Consider the following 6,169-nt stretch of genomic DNA (forward strand, 5'->3'; position numbering starts at 1 on the left):
AGGCGCACATAAATGCCCCAGCGGGTGCCATGGTGCCCGCGGGCACTGCGTTGGGGACCACTGATGCAATCTAAATACAACACGACACAAGTGGGCAGTATAAACAGACAAAAAGGCAGAAAGAAAGAATGGGAAAGGGAAGAGCAGTGTGACAATAATAGGATAACATGGATATTAATCAAGCAGAGGCATATAAACATTTGATGGTTTTTGCTATGCTTTTTGGCTAACTTTACCTCCCCCTAACTTTTCATAGTGGAAATAATTTTTTAGGATGGATTTGAATGAATGAGGATGTACCATAGCAAAGAAGTTGAGGGGGGTGAGGGTGGTATTCCACACATGAGGAACAGTATGGAAGAAGGCACAGAGATATTTATGAGAGAAGGAGATGAAAGGTATATTGAGATTGGCATAACTGGCAGAGCATTCAGGTCATGGGCATATATGAGAGAAGACTAGGTCAGAGAGATGAGCAAGCGACTGAGTGTTATAGGGCCTTAAAAGCAAGAAAAAGACATTTAAATTTGAGGCGCAGCACAATGGCAAGACAGTGGAATGACTTAAACAAGCGGGTGACGTAGGCCATAAAGATGATTTTGGCAGCAGCATCTTGAATGGACTGATCTCAGAAGCTGGAATTTGCTTACTTGAGGCAGGAAATGATTAGGTCGGGGAAAGCCATTTGGCTGTCAAGACAAAGAAGAAGGGATAGCTGTTTCTCTTTTCTTCCTCCACCTCTATGAATCAATACATATTTTCTAAGGAATTATTATAAATCACAAACAATGAATCTCTGTTTTCCTTATTTCTATTTCACAGTAATGCTGCCATGACGATTCAACGTAGAAATCGGTGCATTTAGAATGTTTAGATTTTATTTGTGCTGTATAGAAGTCAGATCTTAGTTGGCAAATAACTATTCCATGGGTGGAAGAGGCACATTAGGATTTAAGATGTACAGACTTGGTTAGGGTTAAAAGATCCAGTTATAAAACTTCAGCCAGATATTTGATTTTGTTGTTATAACTTCAGATACCATTTTTTAGTCATAACAATAGGTCCCCCTAGTGGATAAAAGAGAGAATAAATTTTGTCTTGCTTGAAAATTTCTTCTTGCCACTATACTAGTGTTGGTTATCAAGTCAAAGCCCTTTCTCTCCCACTTGCACAAATGAATAGAGGGAAATGTTTAATAAATGCTTGCACAGCTCTTTGAAAGTGTAAAGCATTTTGTAATGCTTTTTGTAAGCACTTTTTATTGAATTGGCTTATTAAGCAATCATGTCACCACCCCAGTGCTGTATCTAACACAGTGATCTAACACAAACTACCTAGTAAACACATAACATCGATTACCAAAAAATATTTATCAAAAGATAAAATAATTTTACTGGTGATTTGGTCCTGATTGGTATAATAGATATGTAGGAGGATAACATGTATTATGCTTTTGCAAAAATGAGTCAAGACTTCACAATTTAGTTTTGAATAGCACTTTTCAGAGTCATGATATCCAAGGCACTTCATATAGTAATGAATTAGACACTGGTAATTCAGTGACTTCATTTGGCAAATGAGGTGGCCACTATAAACAGCTATAATTAGTTCACACAGAGACATTAGAACCTGTTTTATTAGGTGAGGAAAACTTCCAATCTCCTGGTCAAGTTATCTTCAGCTTTTCTAAAAGGGGCTATTTGACTTCCACCAGGATAGATATCAAGGGAGTGATCTCAGTTTAGTGCTTCATCTGATGGACAGAATTTCTAATACTACCATTCCTCACCTCCTGCAAGGACAGCCTTCAATATGAATCCAAGCCCTGGAGTGGAGCCTTATCCCACATCATTGTGGCCTACAGATGAACCCTGTTTTCTCTGGTTTTTCAAATCTCCTGTAAACCAAATAATTAGCAGTTTTTAACTAATTTGTGGGAGTTCTCAAACCTAGCACCCACACATTTCTTCATTGCCTATATATCTAGCAGGTGTTTTGTTCCATACTTTTCCCATTCATTGATATGGCAGCTTTTTGTATGATTTCAACCTGTGTTTTGCTCCATATATGCCTCAATAAACAGTAAAACAGTTTTAGCATTTTATCACCATGTTTCAAATAAAATTGTCACTACTTAGTCTACGATAACAAAGACACTTGGCACATCTACATTTTGGGGGTCATGGAGGGCCTCTTAAATAACCTTCTCTCTCAACTCTGTTTACCTTCCCTAACACAATCTTTGGGACTTGTGTTGCAGCAACCCTCCTTCCAGCAGACGGCTAGAAATGACTTCTGTCAAGACCTGACAACCTATGCCTAAACCAGAAAAAGCTGTGGAATGCAACATAAAGTGCTCAGAGTCCCTGCCAACCCAAGACTTACTCAAACTCAGGTTGCTAAATGGTAATGCAGGCACTTTCTCCTCGTAGAACTCGTTTGGTCTTGTCATGCAAACATATAGAAATCAAGACCCTCTCAAAAACTAATTTTCTAAGTCCAATACTGACATGATAACTGAACACTGAGATAATGAACTTTACCCAAATGTCAGAACAAACACTTCTGCAAAACAGAACAGTCAATCTTATTTTGAACTTTTTCTAGCTGCTAACAGAAAATTCATCACCCATTAAGAGTAGTCCTTTCCCACTAAACCTATTCTCCAAATATTCCTATAAAAAAAGCATGTCTGTGAGGAATAAACAGTGGCAGAGGTAACCTTCTGTCTACCAATAAGGCAGAGTCTGCTGTAGTGATAGCATCACAGTAATTCTATGGCTTTCAGGATAATAGTTGTGTTCTACCATCTTGGCTTTAAATTTCTTGCAAACAAGAACATGAGAATAGAGATGTGTAAGTTAGGAAGTATCTATTTCTAGGCCATGGCCCTTGCACTGCTACAGCAAAAGAGGGGACGGGGGGGAAGGAAGAAATAGTATGTGGCATTCCAAATGGATGCATGTAAGATGGGTCCCCACTTACTGTTTGATATATGTTCTGAGAATTATCACTTCCTATAGCTGATTAATTGCCAATGTGATCAATTTGCTTTGCAACTGAGTTTCCCCACTAGTGACCTCTGGTGCTTTGGGTAAAAAAGTAAGACACTTTCTGATTCTTTAGAGACTAACAAATTTATTAGAGCATAAGCTTTCGTGGGCTACAGCCCACTTCTTCGGATGCATATAGAAGAAGTGGGCTGTAGCCCACGAAAGCTTATGCTCTAATAAATTTGTTAGTCTCTAAGGTGCCACAAATACTCCTGTTCTTCTTTTTGCGGATACAGACTAACACGGCTGTTACTCTGAAACCTCTGATTCTTTAAGCATTTTTGAGGCTTCTAGTGCCTTCCTATTCATCTACAATAGTGTAGTGAAATTCCAATGGAATCTGTACAGATTTTCCCTTGATATAACTTGGGGATGCTAGAAGAACTTGAAACATTGACCTCTCTTTTTTCTCTGAGGGACCATTTCCCTTTTGTTACTCAATGATGAAAACCTTCTCAATATCCCTGCAGACTTACTTCAATGGCAATTATCTCCCAGCAAGAGTGATACAGAATACGACCTCTGGAAAAGTTTTGCTTGTGATAGCCACTAACTGATAGAACTCCTGACCTAATGAACAAGTACAAAGGAAAAATATAGCTCTTGCTTTAGATATGGCTGATTTTGGAGTAAGGGAAGTTGCATTTACCTATACAGTGATCACCATTAAAAGATTAATATATCAGGAGATACCATGCTGTAGTACTGAACTACAAGTATTTCCCTAAACTAAATAGAAATAAACATGGAAAATTATATAGATTATATTCATACCAAAAGCTTCTGCACTTCACTGTTGCCATCTCTTGTGATCTTATCATGAGTCTCGTGATACTGCAGCAAACACGAGATGAGGGAAATGCCTGAAATCTGGAACTGTGGGCTTTATGGCAGCCTTACAGAGCAGCAGATTCACCTTTTCCTCTCCGATTTGAGTACACAGAAACAGCATAGGAAAATCCGGAGGCCTCTCTAGTTACGTGAAGGCAGGTGCTTTGTCAAGTGTGTTGGGAAACTTCGGGGTTTTTCTCTGCACGCCATATCTAGGGTCTCTTGTGCCAAGGTCCTAGATGCTCTGGGAGCAGACATTTGGCAGAAGCTCTAGCTTTGATAGTCTAGACACTCTGGAGAGTCCCTGCTGTGCCAAGGTGGGCAATGATGGCATTGATTCCCAGCACTGAGGACCATTTCCACAAAAGGACTTAAGCACTACGGCAGATTTTAAAAGATATTTTGGTGTTGTTGCACTCAGCATCATAACCCCTAACTGGTGTGGAGCCTCAATCTCATTTTCAAAAGGGATTTAGGCACTTAGGATGAGACAGTTGGTGGGATTTAGACAGCTCGCAGGTGTGTGCCCTAACCACTGGACTAACAGACCATACTCTGTGGTCCAGTACAAATTTAATAATTTATGCACAGCTTCAACAGGAGAGTTTGCAAGAGACCCACATCAGAATCTCCCAAAGCCTAGTGGTTAGGGCTTATCTTCCACTCTCAGGCCAGTTTTGTGGAGTTAGGTATGCGCTGCCCCTGTTCTTGCAAGAAATGTCTGGCTTAGGTGCCTAAGATGCCTCCTCTCCAGGAGAGGGTTCCAAGCTGTGGATTGCAAGCACTCCCTCCAGCCCTGGGAGGGACAGGGTTTAGGACACGCCTCTCTTTTTGGCAAATGGTACTGGCTAGGTGAGGTGGGTACCCACCTAGCTTGCTGGCTTATGTGGATCCTGTTCTCATATGCCTCTCTCACCCCAGGCATTGTATAGGGAGCCTAGGCACCTAACTCAGGGTTTATGAATTCCACTGGGTGGCTAGGTGCCTGAAAGTCAGGCTTTAGCATTCCAAAGTCCCTTCGTTCTCCAGGCTTTTGTTGACTCAGGCTTTTGCTTTGTAGGTTTATCATTTGAAACCTGATTAATGCCATGCTTACAAGAGTTTCCTAGGATAACTGAAGAAGAGCTTAGAATTGCATCCTATTTCTTAGATGCTAGGTTTTACATTTGCAAACATAACTGGGATTTCTGCACAGTGTGGTAGACTTTGAGACAGATGTTACCATGATGCTTATCCATCTTTGATACTGTTCTGCCACGCTGACATGATTTGGACTTGCTAAGAGGTCTTTCTTCCTCCTTTGATATCATACATCAAGCAAAAGGGGGAAAAAAGAAAGCCAGTGTACTGAAATACTAGGCCAACAGACAAGCAAGGACCAAGAGGTGCCAGCCCCCCAAAACAGAAACAATACAGCAGATATGGAAGTGCTAAGTAACTAGCTCTAAATTGTTGAGGCACCTAAAAAAACCTTTGGCACCAGTGTCAGCTGAGAGCAACGGTAGTGCTAAAGCACCAAGAAAAATCAGCAGAAAATGAACCAGCAACACCAAGGCAGAGAAAAGCTTTAAAGCATTGACAGGTAGGGAAGCACTTAAATGATGGCAGGTAACAAACCCTTGTGGTGCTGGAATGAAAGCACCAAGAACAGGCCCTGAGAGATTGAAACAAAATAGGTACCAAAGTGTCATGATACCACTGTATCATTTCTTCTTTTGCACTCCCCCATCTATCAGCATCTAGCTGTTGTCTCTTCTCTTATTCTTACATTGTAAGCTCTTTGGAGCAGGGAGCATCTTTTTGTACCTAGCACAATGGGGTTCAGGTCAATGACCAGGGTTCATAGGTGCAACAGTAATAAAAATAATAACTAGGGGGGGTCATACACTTTATAGCTTCCGTAGGCCAAGCCCACTTTCCACACTAGGAGCTCCTTGCATCCCTTCACTTTGCACTATCACAAGTCCCCTGTGTGTCACCCTCCCATCCTCCTCTATTTCAGGCACTCCATGCAACTTCCCTCACCCCATCCCTCATGCTTGGGACTCTGTGTATCCCTCATTTCCTCCTCTGCCACATGCTGGGAGCTCTATGTCCCCTTCCCCCTCCATGCCAGTAGCTCCAGGTGGCTCCCCTTTCCCCGATGTCAGGGGCTCTGTGTGGGAGTCCCCCGATTCTGCTATCCCCATGTTACCCTGTTTTTCTGTGTGATGGTAATGTGGGTGATGCAAAACTAGTAGAATTCATCTATGTAACTGAAGAATGCTTGCTCATTTAATAAGTCA

This window comes from Trachemys scripta, chromosome 6 (genome assembly GCF_013100865.1).
Source record: "Trachemys scripta elegans isolate TJP31775 chromosome 6, CAS_Tse_1.0, whole genome shotgun sequence".
In the NCBI taxonomy this organism is placed as follows: Eukaryota; Metazoa; Chordata; order Testudines; family Emydidae; genus Trachemys; species Trachemys scripta.